Source organism: Cervus elaphus, chromosome 9 (assembly GCF_910594005.1).
Source record: "Cervus elaphus chromosome 9, mCerEla1.1, whole genome shotgun sequence".
NCBI classification, from domain to species: Eukaryota; Metazoa; Chordata; class Mammalia; order Artiodactyla; family Cervidae; genus Cervus; species Cervus elaphus.
In genome coordinates, this window is record NC_057823.1 from 40,182,302 (window position 1) to 40,202,073 (window position 19,772).

Genomic DNA, 19,772 nt, shown 5'->3' on the forward strand with positions numbered 1-19,772 from the left:
ACCAGAGGCCAGCAAGCTTATGAAGAGACCCTGTAACTCAAGAATAATGCAAGAGATGCTCTCAAGAGATGTCACTTATCACACTGCCAGAAGTTAGTGAGCTGGAGAATGCCAGGTGTCAGCAGGGACAGGGAGTGGGAGTGGGGGGGTACCCACCTGGACTGTGGGTGCAGCTATCCCAGAGAGCTGCCTGGGAGCTATCAGCTAATTATATAAATGCATGCCCTATGATCTAGCAATCTGGCCTGAATATATACCACCCCCTCTTCCCAAACCCTCACACATAGGGGCCCACATGGGGAAGCTTAAAGGAGGGGTTGGAGGCAGGCGGGAGTCCATCCTGGGAGGTGGATGGACTACATGGGCAGGAGACCCAGTGGATGCACAGCCATGTGGAAGGACCTCAGAAGCATAGTGCTGAGTAGAAAGGGTAAGAAATGAAATGGGCTCTAAAGCATAAAGCCATTTGCACAAAAGAAATGATGACACAGAGAACACACATGTTATAAGTACACACACAAAACCATTAGCACTGATGCCCGAGGCACAGGCTGATAAGAGGAGAATGAGGCTCAAAGGGAACTGAAAACCAAACAAAGGAATAAAGCCCAGGAGCTGCGTGCACCCCGGGCAGGGGTCAGTGATGCTTTCCAGAGGAGGGGACGTGGGGGCCCACGCTGAAGAAGAAATCAGACAGACGAGGGCAGGAAGGCACAGTAAATCAACAAATGTTTACTGAGCACCTACTACATACCAGGTGCCATTCTGGTCGGTGGTTATACCCTACCCTAAAGAGCTGGAAATCTAGAGGAGAGGACAATCATTAAATAAACACCCAGAGAAACACTGACTATAATTAACACAGATTCTGAAGGTGAATCAACTGGAGCTATGAGTGTCTACACTGGGGACTGATCCTGATCTGACCCAGGGAAGAGCTCCATGAGGAAGTGAGGAGCTCCTACCAAAGTAGGAGGAGGACAGCACTTAGCCTTGTGATGAGTGGGAGGAAAAGCATTCCAGGCAGAGGGAACAGTCTCACAGTAGTCTGGAGGCAGGCAGGAGTGGGAAGAATCCGAGCTACTCCAGTAGAGAGGGCACATACAGAATGAGGGAGAACATGGTGCCAGGTGAGGCCACACCATAGAGGGCTTTGCAGGTTTCGGATTTCATTCCCAGAGGAATGAAGAGATCAGAGAGTGATGGGCTGCTAATACAGATGTGGAGAGATGGGCGAGGGGCCACTACAGTATCTGAGTAGAGCTGGAAACTGGGACAGCACCCCCAAAGGACACATGGAGTCTCCCAGGGTGATGGCAGTAATGAGCATTAATGCATCCAAGGATGGACCATCCTGTTACCCTCCCATCTTCTCACCAGGGACCAACACCATGCTTCATAGACTCATTGCAGGCTCCTATGGTAGCCAGGAAATCAAAGGATGTCTTTAGAATGAGAGGGCTTGTTAATGCAGGACGGAAGGAAATGAAGGTGGTTCTTGGCAATGGCTAAGAGCTGGGTGAACAGGTAGGGTCCTTGTGAATGTTTCAGGGGCCTGAGGAGGGGTTACATGAGGGAGGGCGGGGAACACAATGGTGAATGAAAATCTAGGGACTTCCCTGGTGGTCCAGTGACTAAGACTCCATGCTCCCAATGCACGGGGGCCAGGTTCAGTCCCTGGTCAGGGAACTATATTCCACATGCCACAACTAAGATCAAAGATCCTGCATGCTGCAACTAAGAACCAGCACAGTCAAATATATATATATATATATTATATATATATATATATATTTTTTTTTTTTTAAAGATTTGAGTCAGACTGACATACTGTGCTTGACCCTGAAAAAAATCAAAAGGGAGCCAGTACAGCCCAACTCCCCTTGTCCTGTGCCTTGCATCCCAACCACCCCTGGGGCCCATGGCCTTCTTTCCTCTCCTCACTCCTTTCCTCTCCAGTTTTTGTCCTGTAATTACACCCTGGGAGGGGCCTCCAGCACCAGGAACAAAGTAGAGGGGATACGCTGGGGTGATGGTGCCACCTCCTGGAAGCCACAAGTAGTGAGCATCCTGCTTCAGCCTCGTGTCGGGTGGGGATGGGGCCCTGGGCTCTATCCATAGAGCTTTCCTGTTGGTGATGATCACGCCATTCTTGGAGGACTGTTCAGGCCTGGGTACTCCGTCTGTCAGTGAGGTGCTGACATGCCCCCTCCACCCTACCCAAGGGAACCGCTGTAGCCGCCCCTGATAAAAACCCTCCCACAGCCGTCGGGACTGGGGCCAAGCTGTTTGGCACAGCAACTATGGATTTGGCCCTGGCCTTAGGGATGCCTCATTCCTATTAGTCTCCATCCCTACCTGTCCCCCACCCCATCCTGCCACACGTGCACCTCCGTCCCTTTGCACAGGTTGTTCTCTCTTCCTGGAACCAGTTTTCTCTTCCCCTCAAACCAGTTTTCCCAAACTCTACTCTTGCAGGTTCCAAATTCTCCATTCCAGGGCTTCCCTGGTGGCTCAGTGGTAAAGAATCCCTCTGCCAACGCAGGAGAGTTCGATCCCTGATCCGGGAGGATCCCACATGCCTCGGAGCAAACTAAGCCCCCTGTGGGCCACAACTACTGAGCCTGTGCTCTAGAGCCCAGGAACCACAACTACTGAAGCCCACGCATCCCCAGAGCCTGTGCTCCACAATGAGAGAAGCCACTGCGATGAGAAGCTCGCATACGGAAACTAGAAACTAAGCCCTCATTTGTGGCAACTAGAGAAAAGCCCCCACAGAAATGAAGCCCCAGCATAGCCAAAAATAAATAGAACAATAATTTTTTAAAAAATTCTCAAGAAGTTTCATAGTTTCAAAAAACAAACAAAAATTCTCCACTCTCTTCCCCACCCCCCAGCCCTCCCACCACCTCCACATCAATTAGGCAAAGAGAGCAGGGAAGAGTGTGTCAGTCCATGGGAACAGCATGTGCAAAGGTCAAAGGTGGCTTCAAGGAGATGGGAAGAGCCAGAGACCAGAGAAGGTGACAGAGCTGACAGGGCTATAGCAACTGATCCATAGAATCACAGGCTCTAGGGAGGGGCTGAGACCCCAGCGAGCAGTGAAGGGACAGGCTTTTCAGTAGCAAAGGACATGATCAGAGGTGTGTTTGGAAAAGCCAACTCAAGGCTGCCAAGTGGGAAAGGCACTGGAGAAGCTAGAATGGGTGTGGACAGAACAGGTCCCAGGGGTTGCACAGCTGAGAGCTGATGGGAGCTGGGACACCTGAACCCCTACTTTCTGCGGGCTGGGTCCTGAGCCAGGGCTCCCAGTCATTGACTGCAGCTTCCTTGACAGGACCTGACTTAGCTCAGTGTGTTCCATACCAGCTCTGACTGCCAACTGTGATACCCTCCCCACCTCTCAGCCCTGGTGTCACGTCCCCAGACCCTGCCTGCCCCACGGAGTCACCACCTCTGCCTTGTGGGAGCTGCCATCTCGTTTTAGAGGAAGACAGGCTGCTTGGGCTCAAAGCTGGGAAGTCAGCGGTGAGCAACAGATATAGAATTTGAACGGAGATCTGCCTGCCTCCTCCACCATAGCAGGTGTCCCAGAAGTTGTAAGCAGGCTTCTGTTCCCTGACGGCAATGAGACTTCAGGCGGGTCACTTTCCCTTTCTCTGCCTCAGTGTCCTCGTCTACAAAATAGGGGCAATGGTAGCAACATGCCCTGCAGGATTTGTGAAGAGTATATGCACTAAATGCCCATAAGGAGCCCAACACAGCACCAGACACATAGTAGGTGATCAGTAAGTGGTTGTTGTTCACATGAACACTGTTCCAAGAACTTAACATGTTCATTGGGAAAATGTACTTCGGTGTCGTGAATTAGGAGGAAGACAAAGTGAGCTCAGGAGGGATGGGAAGGAAGGAGAAAAGAGCGAGCATCTCGAGACAGGTCTGGAGCTAGGTGGCCCTAGGATTCAGGCACACAGCAGGTGTCAAGGATACTAGCTCTGAAAAGGTTTGAATGACACAGTGAGGAACCACTGAAAGTTCTACATTTAGAGAAGGCACAACCACAGCCCTACATCTAGGAGTGGAAGAATTTCTCCTCCACAGGTGACAGCACTGACCCTGGAGGCCGGAGGGGGCCTAGATAGCAGAGCACTGGCAGCAAGGAGCCAAATTCTCAGGTTTCAGAAAACCCAAGTCTAGGGCTGCCCTGGTGGTTCAGTGGTTAAGAATCCGCCTTGTAATGCAGGGGACACCAGTTCGAACCCTGGACTTGGAAGATCCCACATGCTGCAAGGCAACTAAGCCCCTGTGCCTCAACTGCTGAGCCCATGCACCCTGGAGTCCATGCCCCACAACAGAAGAAATCACCACAGTGAGAAGCCCATGCACCGCGAGTAGAGAGTAGCCCCCGCTCACTACAACTAGAGAAAGCCAAGGTGCAGCAGTGAAAAGCCAGTAGAGCTAAATAAATAAACAAATGTTTTAAAGGAAAAGAAAACCCAAGTCTAGGTAGCCCTTTTCAGGCCAAAGAACCTCCCTTATGTAATTTTCCATCTTGTCACACGGTGGCAGTAGTGTGCCACCAGGAAAATCCTGTTTCCCTGTCTTTCAGCCAAAACAATAGCCAAGTACCAATACTTGTCAGGTTCTTTAAGGACTCTAGGGAGAATCCTTACAAATCTCTATGACATAGAGTCTCTTTATATCTCTAACTTACAGGTGGACATGTGGGCTCACAGAAGTCCAGGAGGACCCATAAGATAATCCAACCAGTCTTTGAACCCTGGTCTGTCTGTCTTCCAGTCTGCCTGCAGCAGCTTCCTGTCCTGGGATGACAGCTCCTGTCTGTCTCTTCTGCCCCATCACTGGGTAGCGCTACCTTTGTGGAGCAGACAGATTAGACAGGGAGCAGAATATTATAGAGGACAAGAAGGACTTTCACTTCTGCTTTTTCTCTCTTGTTTACCTCCCTTATGCAGATTTTGCTTTGAAAGTGAGGTGATGGGACAGTTCCCATCCCTGGGGTAGAGAGGAGCTGGGATGAGGGATGAGGCAACTAACTTTGAGCACCTTCTCTGAGCTAGGCATTATGCCAACCAACATTCATTCCTACATTAATTAAGGACACAGTAATAAAGCACCCACTGTTGGCCAGTCACAGGTGACACAGTGCTTCCAAGCTTTTGGCACACAGCAATAAACACTTAAATACTTATTTTATATGTAAAGAAAGAAAGAAAATGAAGTCGCTCAGTCCTGCCCGACTCTTTGTGACCCTGTGGACTGTAGCCTGCCAGACTCCTCTGTCCATGGGATTCTCCAGGCAAGAATACTGGAGTGGGTTGTCATTTCCTTCTCCAGGGGATCTTCCCGACCTAGGGATCAAACCCAGGTCTCCCGGATTGTAGGCAGACTCTTTACCATCTGAGCCAGCAGGAAAGCTTTATATGTAAAGATACGTTTAAAAATATTCATACTGTAAATGAGCCCTCAGTTTAAAAAATATTTATTGACTAAAACACCTACTTTCAGCCTTAGGTACCCGTGAGACATGCAGGTATCAAGTCAGGAACTCTGGGACAAATCTAAGCTAGAGATTGAGGATCAGAATTTACTGGCATTCAGGATATGCCAGTGACCAGACGGGATTCCTCAGGAAGTCTGGGTAAACAATCAGCAAGGTGGACCTCTGTTTGCCAAACAGGAAAAAAGGAGGCATACCCATGACAGGTTGGCGCAGAGAAGAGCTTGATAAAGAGGTAGGAAGGGACCAGACTAGACCGGGAGCTTCTGGAAACCTTGTTAGTTCCCAAGGGTCAAGAGAGTCAAATGCTGCAAAGCGGAGCAGCAAAGATTATGAAATACCACCGATTCTGGCCAGAGCAGGACTGCTGGTGACCTGAAGCCAGACTAAAGTGGGATGAGAAAGGGAGGCCAGACTCAGCGGAGGGGAGAAGAGAGAGAGCCTCGCAGTAGACGCATGGAGATCTTTCTCTTACCAGGAGGAAAGACTACATGGTTTGTGGGCAGCCGAAAAAGAGCCAGAAAGACAGGAAGGCTTGGAGCTCCAGGGGAGCGAAAGGAGAGAGATGCACAAAAGAGGGCGGAAGCATTAGGGCGGGACCCAGAGCCCAAGAGGAAGGCCAGCCCAGCCCAGTCCTCTTTTCTATCTCAAAACAACGATGGCGCAGGGAGCAATCTCTGGCTGGATTTGCGGCATGCGGGACATTACTAGATACTGCCGGCCCTTTCCGAGCGCGCCCCACTGCGTAAGATCACCTTTCGCCCAGCTACACCACCCTCTGCTCCCGAGGGCAGAGCGGATCGCGCGGCCCACGGTCTGGCCGCTGCTGATTGGCCCACGGGAGCCACCTGACCGAGCCGGCCAATCAGAGGCGCTCTCCCAAGGAATGGGGCCCCACGTGTGGCCCCTGGTGCAAGGCTGAGGCGCTGTGAGGCCCGGCGGCCGTACGGACAGCAAGGTTAGAACAGCTCTCAGCCCCTGAGGAGCTCAAGAGGAGGTCCGGCTTCCCCCAGCCCCGCCGATTCCTGCCTATCCGGCTACTACAACCCCCAAACCCTTTTGCTAAATTTCCTCTCTTGGCAGCTTCTGTGACTCAGCCGAGGTGCGTTCATCCCTGTCCCGCTGCCTTGACTGGTCCAAAGTGGTGATTTGGAGGAAGACAGACCTAAGTTCGTGTCATCGGGTGACCGATGGCAACTGTTTAACATTGTTGAGCCTCATCTGTAAAAACGGGACTCCTAATACCTACTGTGGTGTTTTTGTGAGGATTGTAGAGCCCAGCGCCTGGTACATGGTGAGCTCCCCAAAACATTGATTATATATGTTTTTTACTCTTGTCTATATTTCTACCTATCAGGAATTCACAATCCTCATTATACAGGGTCTTGTGTTAAGCTATTTTTTATTCCTGTTCTCTTATTAGAATGTAAACTGCTTGTCCACGGGAATGTGCCTGTATACCTTTTTAGTCTTTCAACTCCATGGTCCCTTCACTTGGTCTGGCAAGGGTAAATTTAACTTACATAAACAGTAGCAGGACAGAGTATACAAAATCAAGGAATTTATAGCACGGAAAATCTCAGCAGTTAGGTGGTGCTATTTATAATGCAACATTAAGGTACTAGGGGGAAAAAAAAAGTCTTAGAAGACTACCAGGTACCAGGTCTGTGAGCTCAGGCAGATCTTGACCTCTCTGAGCCTCATGAGAACAATAATCATGACTGCAACAACTGCAGGACTAACCAGCTGCTAGATACTATTTGAAGCTCATATTAGCTGTCCACAACCCCACTTGACAGAGAGGACACACAGGCACAGAGAGGTTCTGTAACTTGCCTGAGATCACCCAGCTATTAAGTGGTAGAGTTGGGGGTTCAAACAAGGTCTTTTGGGTCTGAGTCTATACCTGTAACTGCATTGCGTGCTACCTCTCAGGCACCAGCACAGGCGGTTGGCGCACAGTACAAAGCTGTGGAGAGGGCTGGGCTAACAGGGCAGTCTTCTGCATCTATGAACCAAAGGAGGCCAGTGTAGCTGAAGGGCAGAGAGGGAGGGGACCAAGGTAGATGATGAGCCTGGACTTGCAGGCAGGTCCGCATCTTTAAGATGTCTAGGCCACAGTGAGGAGCTGGTGTCAGCATGGCAGAAGCATGTGGCTAGGTGTTCCAAGGGCATTTTTCTTTTTTTTTTTTGGCCACACTGCAAGGCTTGTGGGATCTTAGTTCCCCAACCAGGGATCGAACCTTCACCCCTTGCGTTGGAAGCATGGAGTCTTAACCGCTAGACCACCAGGGAAGTCCCTCCACAGGCATTTCTGACCCTTTGCTGCCACAGGCCTGGGATGCAGAAGGCAGCAGCAGTCTTTCTTCTCCTGGTTTAGCATCAGTCCCTGCCCAGATTGGAGATCCAGGGCCTATCATAGCCCTAAGTACTCTGGTTGTCCCCCAGGGTCCCCTCCCTGGGCAGGAATAGAGATGTCACCACCTTGCCCCCGCCCCAACTCCTCCTTTCTGGTCTCATAATTGTCTTAGGCTCATTAATATGACTAATTAGATAGGCCTGAAGTAATTGCATCCTCCTATCCTCCCACTATATAAACCCTGAGATGCCTCATTATTTAAAGCCTCTGCAAGTCTCCCTGGGGCTTATTATGAACTCTAGACACATCAACTGCCTCTGCAGGCAAGGGGCCCAGAATTCGGGGGAACAGGGCAGGGCTTCTGTTGACCACTGAGCCTTAGTTGTTCATTTCATTGGTCCTGTCTTATCACTGACTTCTCTGGAAACTCCCTGGCAGTCTCCTCATACTCCCTGGGTTTTCTCACCACCTGTCCTGCCCCTACCAAAGGCTTCTGGTCCCACCTCCTCTATGATGACTCCTGAGGTATTCTCTCTCACCTGGTTCTTCCTCTAGGTCTTCAAACCAAATGTATTTCCAGTCACTAGCATGACATGTGTTCCTGATGTCTTTCAGGCTCTCCAAACCTAACATGCCTGAACACCAGCACCTGCCTTACTTCAAAGCATTCTTACAAAAACATTAACCCAAGTGTAATCAAGCCTCTGCCCTTATATCCAGTTTACAGAAAATACAGGGGGCATATGAACAGGTAATGAAGAAGTGTCAGCCAAATGCAGAACATGGGGCCAGATAACTGGCCGAGTCCCTGCAAAAGTCAGTATTTCAGAAAACAGGAGGTGGAGCATTCGAGTTGTAAGAAACTTAAGAGCTACAAGGACAAATGCAATATATGAAATTTGATTGGATTAATTCAGAAAAATCATCTATCAGAAACATTTGGGAGAAATTTGAATATGGAAAGAACGTTAGATGTTAGGGAATTATAGGTGGCACTGTGGTTATATAGGAGAACACCCTCATATGTTGGAGAAGTTTGCTGAGTCTTTATGTGAGAAGTATCACAATGTCTGTAACTCACTTTGAAATTGTGCAGAAAAGAAATATCTTTATCTCTGGGACTTTCCTGGCCGTCCAGTGGTTAAGACTTAGCATTTCCGCTGCGGGGGGAATTTAATCCTACACATTGCACATAGAGGGGAAAAAAAAAACTTTATCTCTGAAGCAAATATAACAAAATGTTAACAGACACTGACTCTAGGTGTATTAGTTGTATCTTTTTTTTTTTTTTTTATCTTTTTGTTTTGTATGTTTGAAAAATATCACAATAAAATGTATATTTGAAAAATTAACATAGAAAAAGACGGTGGCACCCAGCTTCCTAACGCTGTTGCACGGGCCTATGGGCCATAGGCCTTTCAGTGTAGAAGCCTGCAGAGGACATGTTTCTGCTGCTGGACACACTCCAAGCAGCAGTGGTATCTGCATTCCTAGCCTCTGTGATTGGTCTTCAAGCTCTGTACATCTGCACTGATGTCAAGCCCAAGGCAGCAGTGTGTACCCTGGGGACAGCACGCTGTAACAAAGTCCATATTCAACCAATAATTACAGATTTGGTTCCAGGCTTGCTACCGAAATTGAAGGAGAAAGTTGATCTTCTGGTGTTGAATCCAATGTAGTTACTATTCCACCTGAGGATGTAGGGAGTCACGGGATTGATAGAGGCAGCTTGGGCTGGTGGCAGAAACAGCAGTGACGTAATGGACAGATGCTTACCGCTGGCTTTTACCAAGAGGATTGTTCTGTTTGGTAACCATTAAAGAAAACAATACATAAGAAATTTTGAAAATAATGAAAACAAAAGGTTTACAAGGCATCACTGCACTTTCCAAGTAAGCAGGCCAGGAAATGCTGTCAGTCCTCAAGTTCATCAAGTTCTAATCCACAGTGTGTGCTACTTAAAGCCGAATGCATTTGGCATATTTTGAAACTGAAGTCATCTCTTAGTCAGTAAGTAAAATTGTCAGAAATTTGTCATCCAGAAAAAGGCAGACAAGTAAGGGTATTTCCTTTTACCCAAGAATCAGGCCTATAGAAACTTTTGCACAAATGCAAGTAAGTATATGTATATTATATATACAATTTGAATTTTACATATTATATATATATATGTAGAGAATATATAATGAAAAAGTTATACTTAATTATATGTGAAGAGGATATTCATTTCAGCATTACTTATAATGGCAAAACAATGAAGTTAAGTGTCCATCAGCAAAGGAATTGGTAAAATATATTATAGTATATTCATGTTACTGAATATGAGTGACACATCCAACTGTTAAACATGAGTCAGGTCTGTATATACTGAACCAGAAGGGGCTCATGGTGTACTATTGAGAAGTGAAAAAAATCAAATTGCAAAACAGTGTTAACCTATATATATATTTTTTTGAAAAACTAACAAAGAAGGTTTGTGTGTATGTGTATATAAGAAATTCTCAACAGGTCCATAACAGGTGGGAATAGAAGAATTTTAATTTTTTTGTGTTGACATTTGTACAGTGATAATGTATTCTATAATTAAACAAATTTTTTTTATTAAAAAAAACTAACATATATTTCCCCCCCTTGTCCCAGCTGTATTCCTTGTGTTTGCCACTTAGTGGTTGACGCGGCTGTCCCTCTAGCCTGGAAATCTGGACCCCCGCTTTGACTCTTCATACTCCCACATGCTCCCATCCAGTTTCCATGTCCTGCCCTTTCTACTTTCTGAAGCCATTCTTAGTCCATTTTTATATTTAGTTATACCTGATATATAACATGTGTTAGTTTCAAGTATACAACATAATAATTCAATATTTGTACGTGTTATGAAATGATCACTACATCAGCCTAGTTAATATCCATCACCATATACAATTACAAAAACATTTTTTCTTGAATGAGAATTTTAAAAATCTACTCTCTCAGCAACTGTCAAATATGCAAAACAGTATTATTAACTATAGTCATCATGCTATATATAACATCCTCCAGATTTAGTCCATCCTTTATCCCCATTTCCCTGCCATTTCTCTGGTAAAGACCACAGCAACCTCTTGACTCAGGGTCCCAGCATCTTCCCAGGTATCTCTGCCTCCACACTCACCTTCCACATGGTCCCAAGTTCATGTTTTTCAATGTTGTATCTGATTGTGGCACTCCCCATTCCAGTGGAATTAAATTCCAGTCCTCAGAGCTCTTCATAGTCTGCACCTGATGACTTCTTAAAATTCTCTCTCCCTTTCAGCTACATCAACCACACCCCTTTACATTTCCTTTATACCTTTCAAAAATATCTTCTGAAAAGAAAAGAAAAGATACAAAAGTATCTTCTAAGAACTGAGTCTTGAAAAAAAAGTAACTAGAAAGCTATAAATTCAATCTGAGATACTGTTAAAAAACAGAAAAGTCTAATTCTTAAAAGCATGTTTGAAGGCCTTGCTGTTAAAAAAAAAAAAAAAATCCATCCTATTCAACTGAGGTCTTTAATTGAGAAAGACCTAATTTATGAGCTTCATCAAATGGGAACGTGTCCACATAAGAGAATGGGTGTCAGTGGTTTGAAGTATAATCCTGGGGACAACAATGGAGCCCTTTTTAATTTTTTTAAATATTTGTTTATTCATTTATTTATTTTTGGCTGCACTGGGTCTTTGTTGTGGCATGCAGGCTCTCTCTAGTTGCAAGTGGAGGCTACTCTCTCATTGCAGTGCACAGGCTTCTCATTGAGGTGACTTCTCTCATTGTGGAGCACGGGCTCCAGGGCATGCGTGCTTCAGTAGTTGAGGCGCCTGGCTCTAGGGTGTGGGCTCAGGGTTGTGGCACTAGAGCTTAGTTGCCCTGAGGCATGTGAGATCCTCCTGAACCAGGGATCAAACTTGTGTCCCCTGCATTGTCAGGCAGATTCTTAACCACTAGACCACCAAGGAAGTTCCATGGAGCACCCTTAAGAAAGGCCATGTCACAAATGATCTGATAACACAAAGAAGGATAATTGAGCAAATTAACATGAACATCAACAATTCTGAACCAAAAAAAAAGTGATTCAGGAGTCTACATTCAAATGTAAAGAAGTTTTAAAAACCTTAATTTATTGCACTTTTATTTATCTGTTTATGAATGCACAAAAATGATACATGATTTTTGAAAACTATAAGTAAATCTAAAGGAGCTCCTTATGTAAGTTTAAAATTAAGAATATAAGGAATTAAGAAAAAAATCTTCCAAGATCTCCCAAAGATTCAGAATATTACAAATCTACAGATGAAAATATGTAGCCAGCAAGTCCAGAGATCAGCCAAACTCACTGAGGGAGGCAGGGTTCATTTAATTCACTTCCACTCTCAAACTGGTCTCATGGCTTGCCTTTGCTCCTACCCCGACCATGTTGGCCTGTGATCTGCCTCAGGTCACTTTAGCCTTGAGAAGTCTCCCACAGGGGTTAACACTCCACACTAACCAGTGTGTGCCCAGCGGTGGCTGGTATGTAGGGTTTAGGAAATGCTGCCTGAGGTCAGGGGCTCTGTGCTCTGTCTTCTCCCCTGCTTCAGCCAGCCTGGGCCCCAGGGCCTTGACTGCACATGCATCCTCTCTAGTCCATCACCCTTGACCTTTCATCTGGTAACCATTTCCCCCTAGGACCCTGGAGGGGATCCAGTCATGCGTGGAGAGTGCCCACTTGTTAGGTCCAAGCCTGGGCTCTGGCCCCAAGGTCACTCAGCTGTCCTCTGCTTCCTTGAGCCTGCAAGCCCCTCCCTTCCCTCTCACTTCCTATCTCTGGAGAACACAGAGGTACTCTGTGGGACCTCTCTCAATTTCCTTCCCTTCCCACTTAAAACATAGCTGAGGCCCCTTGCCTTTCCCTACATGTCTCAAATATTAAGGGGTTTCTCATCTGCTCTCTGGGCCACCCATCCCGTGATGGCCCCATCCAAACACCCTGTACCTCCTTGCACCTCCTTGACCTCAGTGACCTGTCGTCATTATTGTACCCTCAACTTTCCCCTCCCAGTTGGCTTCTTCCCAAAACACTGTACTTATTCAATGTTACTCATTCAATAAGATATTGAATAAATTTCAATTGATTTACTCATTCAATCCACAAATATCTGTCAAGCATCCACTCTGCACCAGGCACTGGGAACACAGCTGTGAACGAGTCCTAACTTCTTGGTGTGTCTATTCTAGACAATGAGAAAGATGGAGGTATGGGCCCCCCACCCCCAAAAGAAAAATCAGGCAATTTAGACTTTATAAGGGTGGAAAGGAGAGGGAGGGATAGATTGGGAATTTGGGATTGACATGTACACACTGCTATAGTTAAAATAACATGCTCTTCCATAAAAAAAGAAAAAGAAAAGACTGTGCTGCTGGCATAAAGATAGATCTATTGAGTCAGTGATAGTGAGGTGGATGAACCTAGAGTCTGTTATACAGAGGGAAATTAGTCAGAAATAGAAAAACAAATATCATATATTAACACATATATATGGAATCTAGAAAAATGGTACTGATTGACCTGTTTGAGGGGAAGGAATGGAGATGCACATGTAGAGAAGGGACTTGTGGACACAGGGGGGAAGGAGAAGGTAGAACAAATGGAGAAAGTAGCGTTGATATGTATATACTATTGTGTAAAATAGACAGCTGGTGGGAAGTTGCTATATAACACAGGGAGCCCAGCCTGGTGCTCTGTGATGACCTAGAAGGGTGAGGGGAAGGAGGGAATATATGTATAAGTATGGATGATTTGAGTTATTTTATGGCAGAAACCAATACAACATTGTAAAGTAATTTTCCTCCAATTAAAAATAAATTTTATAAAAGATCTATTGGTCAATGGAGTAGATTGAGAATTCAAGAAGAAACCCATGCTTCTATGGTCAACTGATTTTTTTCCTTTTCTTTCTTTATTTTTTCTTTATTTTTTAATAAATTGATTTTTAATTTGTTAAAATTAATTTAATTAATTTTAATTAATTAAATTTTTTGGCCACACTATGCTGCTTATGGGAGCTTAGATCCCCAGCCAAGGATTGAACCCACACCCCTTACATTGGAAACATGGAGCCTTAAGCACTGGACCACCAGGGAAGTCCCTGATTTTTTGGCAAGGGTGCCAAGACTGTTATTGAAGAGGAAAAGTCAGTCTGTTTAGAAAATGCTGTTGGAACAACTAGTTATCCACATGCAAAAGAATAAAGTTGGATCCCTACCTCACATTATAGTAAATTAACCCAAAAGTCCTAAATGTAAGGGCTAAAACTATTTCATGGGATTAAACAATGGTTTCTAAGATATTACAAAAAACACAGCAACAAAAGAAATAAAAACCAGATAAACTGGACTTCATCAAAATTAAAAGCCTTTGTATTTCAAAGGATACTATCCAGAAAGTGAAAATATAAGTCACAGAATGGGATAAAATATTAGTAAATCTTATATCCAAAAAGGACTTGTATCCAGACATAAAGGATCCTTATAACTCAACAACAAAAAAAGGTATTACCCAATTTAAAAAAAGTGCAAAGAATCTGGATAGACATGTCTTGAAAGAAGATATACAAATGGTCAACAAACACAAGAAAATGAGCTCAACATCACTAGTTGTTCAGGAAATGCACACTAAAACCACAAAGAGATAGCATTTTGTACCCACTAAGATAACTATACTCAAAAAGGCAGAGAATAAAAAATATTGGTGAACATGTGGAGAAATTGGAACCCTCACACATTGCTGGTGGAAACGTAAAATGGTACGGCCACTTTGGTAACATTCTTCAAAGAGTTCCTGATAATTCCTGAAAAAGTTAAACATGGAGTTACTGTATGACCCACAATTCCACTAAGTATATATGACAAATAAATGAATTCACATGTCCATGCAAAATTTTGTACATGAATATTCACAGCAACATTGTTCTTTTTTTTTTTAGCAACATTGTTCTTAATAGCCCGAAAGTGAATGCATCATTGAAAAGCGAAACAGTAACTGATAAATGAAATGTGGTGTATGTATACAATGGAGTATTATTCAGCCATAAAAAGGAAAGTAGTACTGCTACAAACCGCAACATGGATGAGTCTGGAATACATCATGCTCAGTGAAAGAAACCAGACATAAAAGACCATGTGCTGTTTGATTCCATGTATATAACATGTCCAAAACAGGCAAATCCACAGAGATAGAGAGTAGATGAGTGGTTGTCAGGGCCTAAGGGAAGGGAGGAAATGGGGTGTGACTGACTGCTAATGAGTACAAAGTTTCTCTTTAAGTGATGAAAGTGCTCTGGGATTAGTGATGATGGCTGCACAACTTTATGAGTGTATTAGAAACCACTGGGGAATTCCCAGGCAGTCCAGTGGTTAGGACTCTGTGCTTCCACTGCAGGGGACCCAGTTTGATTCCTGGTCAGGGAACTAAGATCCCACAAACTTCGAGGTGCAGCCAAAAACAATTTTTTAAAATTAATTTAAAAAAGATCACTGAAAAAAATAATAAAAATTAAAAAAAATTTAAAAGATCACTGGATTGCACATTTTACTTATTTATTTACTTATGTATTGTTTTATATATTTTTTCTATTTTTTGGCTGCACCACATGGCTTGCAGGATCTTAGTTCCCTGACCAGGGATTGAACCTAAGCCCCCTGCAGTGGAAGACCAGAGGCCTAACCATTGGACCACTAGGGAATTCCTAGATTGTACATTTTAGAAGGGCAAATTTTATGGTATGTGAATTATATCTCAATAAAAAGAAAATAAAGAAATAAGTAGGGAAAAATCAGATAATTTCAGGGAATGGTAATTGCTGTAAGTTACCTCAACAGGAAGATGTAACAGAGTGACCTGGTGTCCTCAAGTTGAGGGAGGAGCCAGGGAAGCCTGTCTGAAGAGAGACTCTTGAACTCAGAGATAGAAAGAGTCCTGGCAGAGGTGGGAATGGAATCTTCCAGACACAGGAACACAGACCCTGAGGTGGAATAGTTTACACAAGACTGAGTCCCTTCTGCCTTTAGGAAAAGTCTTCCCTCCTAGCCCCTCTCCAACATCCTCCTGTTCTACATGGCCATCTATTTTCCATGGTTTTTGCCTAAGGTCTTTACCTGAGGGCTGTGAAGATTTTCCAGATTATTTGGAGCATGGTTGTTTTTCCAATCATGATTTTTGCCTAAGATTGTCACCTGGGGCATGTGAAGACTTTCCAGATTTTTCGGAGTTTAGTTGGAGTTAAGGGTACAAATTCCCAGACCTTTAACTTCCATTTGAACTCCTTGATCTGCCTAAGAAAACACCTCTTTTCAGTTCCTTCAGATGGCTTCCCACTCATGAGAGATGAGCCATATCCCACCCAGATGAATCTCTGTGGGCCAAGCACTCCAAAGAGAGGGTTTTGGAGAGCCCTCAGAGCCTCCTAAGACTTACTTCATCCAGTAAACTCAGGTCAGGGCTTTAGCCTTGTCTGTCAGTCCTAGAATTAGAACCCAGCAACGGCATGGTTGTCATGGGGATGCATATTATAACATGCTGGTTTTAATCGAGAATGGACTCAAATCTTTTCTGATTGAAAATCAGTGTGAGTGCTTGCTTCAGCAGCACGTATACTAAGATTGGAATGCTACGGAGAAGATTAGCATGGCCTTCGTGGAAGGATGATACGCAAATTCACAGAGCACTCCATATTCTTATATTAAAAAGTCTGTCTCAGTTGGCTGAGGCATTTGATGATGGGGCCCGGTTTTGCCATTTTAGACACACAAGAGACATTTTCTATAAATTGATAGAGCTGAATCTACAGCCCCAGGGCTTTATGATGTATTTAAAGCACATATATAGTATGAGTGAGTGTTTGTTGCTCAGTAGTGTCTCTTTGTGACCCCGTGGACTGTCTTATCCCACTGGGCTCCTCTGTCCATGGAATTTTTTCCAGACTAGACCACTGGAGTGGGTTGCCCTTTCCTTCTCCAGGGGATCTTCCTGAAACAGGGATCGAAATTGTGTCTCCCGCAGCTCCTGCATTGCCGGAGAATTCTTTACCGGTGAGCCATTATGTGACTACTGGGTGTAAACTCTGAGCCTTCGACCACTTGCCAGAACAAGACACTGCTTCTTTCTCAGCCTCTGTTTTCATATGTAAAATAGGACAATATCCTCTTTTTGCAGAGAGATGATGGGTGGGTGAGTGTAAAATGGTGACCCTTAGGCAGGCAGAAGGTAGAGCACTCTCCTGGCCACCAGCTGCAGACCTCCTCCTTCCTCTGACTTCATTCCCGCCCCCCCGCACCAGAGCCCAGGATTCTTCCACATCCCCCTTTCTCCCCTGGAAATTAGTACCTTCAGAAGTGCTTGTCTGGAAGCTAAGGGTGCATCTGAAAAATCAAGTGCTCAGAGGAGAGGTTTGGAATGGAGGGAAGACTGACCTGTTGGGTTGGGGAACCTGGTGGCATCTGAAGCAGGTGTCTCATGGGCAGCTGCTCTGTGCAAGCCCTCCTACCATGTCCTGCCTACACTGACATATTCAATCTGCCCAATGACCTCATTTGTGAGGCTCAGGAAAGGGAAAGGATTTGCTAAGTGGCCCCCCTGCAGTTTGAACCCACATCTATCTGACTCCAGATACTATAGGCTCTCATACTCTTTGAAAGTCTCATCTGGCACAGAGGCCTGAGTGTTCCCCAAACAGCCCTGAATCCTTTGAGGGATGGTTTGACATGACCAGGTGGTCCATGTGAAAGTGAAGGTTGCTCAGTTGTGTCCCCCTGGACTGTAACCTGCCAGGCTACTCTGTCTATGGGATTCTCCAGGCGAGAATACTGGAGTGGGTTGCCATACCTTCCTCTAGGGATCTTCCCAACCCAGGGATCAAAGGCAGGTCTTCCACATTGCAGGCCTATTCTTTACCGTCTGAGCCACGAGCCATAATTCTTCTGTCATTTGAAGACACAGACTTAGAAAACAGGTGAACATTAGGAAATGTTTCCCCAGCACTTATTCTGACCTTCATAGTTCTGGGATTGGTCATTGGTGGTCATAAGGCGCTCACCAGCTGGCTTGGACTAAATATATAAAGCCAATAGTTACTGCAAGGGCTCATTCAGGAAAAAAAAAATGACTGCCTGCAAGAGAGGAAACAGGGAAGACTTCCAGGAGGAGAAATCTTTTAAACTGGGCTCTGAATCATGAGTAGGAGTTTGCATGACAGGGGAAAAGGCAGAGGGGTGGGCCTGAGCACAGGATGGATGGGATGTGGCCTGTCCTGGCACGGTGATACACTGGGCAGCCAGGAAATTGAGGAGGGCAGGAGGACAGAGATTAGAGGCCGCTACACCCAGGGCTTTCCAAAGAGAACATTTGAAAAACAGCACACTTGAAGGTGAAAAGTTGAATCCTTGGGGCTAGGGCTACAGGGTCAGGTTAGCTGACAGATACCTGGTATTTTGGGCAGGTGCCAAACCTTCCTCAATCTTAAGTGGAAGCCTGATCCAGTTCTGGAGAAACCACTCAGTGGGACAGAAAGTCTTAGACCCATCACAAGGAGTGGTTGTAGTATTCACCAGCAGTGTTTGGGACTAATCACTACAGGCCTCCAAACCTCCCCACAAAACCTGGCTATTTAATCAGAAAGCATATGCTGCTCTTGTCCAGCATGGATGAAGAGCTTGAACTGGGAGTTGGGGTGGGAGCTCAGCTCTGAATAAGTCACACTTCCTCACTTCCTCCCTGGAAGATGGAGATAACAAGAGTGCCCATCTCAGGAGTAGATGAGAAGTGTCTTGCAGAGTAGCCGGCACAGAAGAAGAGAACTGTAACAAAACAGCCCTAGCACACCCCAAGGCAAAGCCCTCTTGTTTCTAGAGGAGGTATCCATCTCTTCTGGGCACTGCTGGCAGAGTGAGCTTTCAGCTGCACAGATGAGATTCTTAATCTGCTTCTTAACCTTCCATGGCTCCCTACTGCCTTTCCAGTTAAAAGCTGAATTCTTTAGCTTAAAAAGGAAAGTCCTGAGTGATCAGATCCCTGTGGCATTTCCCATCTCCGTCTGAGGCGTCTTGCCTGTACTCATCACCTCATCACCTCTACTGCTCCTGCCTTGCACTAGCCTCTGACCACACTGAACTGTGGTCAGTCCCTCCAAAGCCCAGTTTCTGCTGGAATCTCGAACTTATCCCCTCCTTTCCAAGCTATTCCTGTATATCCTTCTGAGTTCCCTGTGAATGTTACTTCCATGGAAGGCCTTCTCTGACTGTCTCTGAGCCTGCCTCAGCTCCCCCAGCACCTCTGGCTTCTCTCTCAGTGTTCAGCTCGCTACCTTGTTACTACTTCTCTGCCTTTCCCACAAGACTCTGAGGGGGAACACAATAAGTATCTGCTGAATCAATGCATACCCTTTTTTTCCCTTCCTAATTACATAGTTTACAACCCCATGGACTATAGCCTGCCAGGCTCCTCTGAGGGGAATTTTCCAGACAAGAATACTGGAGTGGGTTGCCATTTTCTACTTCAGGGGGTCTTCCTGACCCAGGGATCAAACCTGTGTCTCCTGCATTGGCAGGCGGATTCTTTACCACCGCACCACATGGGAAGTATATCTGCTGAATTCATGAATCAAAGGGGAGGGCAGTTCTAAGAAAAAAGGAGTACACTGGCAGAATCTCTCTACAGGTATCTCTTTCAGCAGGTTACCAGTATCAGTAATTTACAGGTGAGGAAACTGAGGCTAAGGTAATCTCACTCTGCCCACCACTCAAATTCCAGAGTCCTTATGTGTAAGGCACTGTACTGGGCCTTCTCACCTACTGTAGCCAGAAGGTGTGTTTGCCAGGAGCAGAAGACGTGAAATGACAAGA

At 45.5% G+C, this 19,772-nt stretch overlaps 1 non-coding gene and 1 pseudogene across 1 annotated transcript; both read left to right on the top strand.

Moving 5' to 3' along the window:
* Positions 1-6,179: 6,179 nt before the first annotated feature.
* LOC122700745 lies at positions 6,180-9,977 on the top strand (annotated as a pseudogene).
* Positions 9,978-16,505: 6,528 nt separating this feature from the next.
* Positions 16,506-16,612, top strand: LOC122701128. Its single transcript, XR_006342976.1, has one exon. It is a non-coding gene; the product is annotated as a U6 spliceosomal RNA (small nuclear RNA).
* Positions 16,613-19,772: the final 3,160 nt, after the last annotated feature.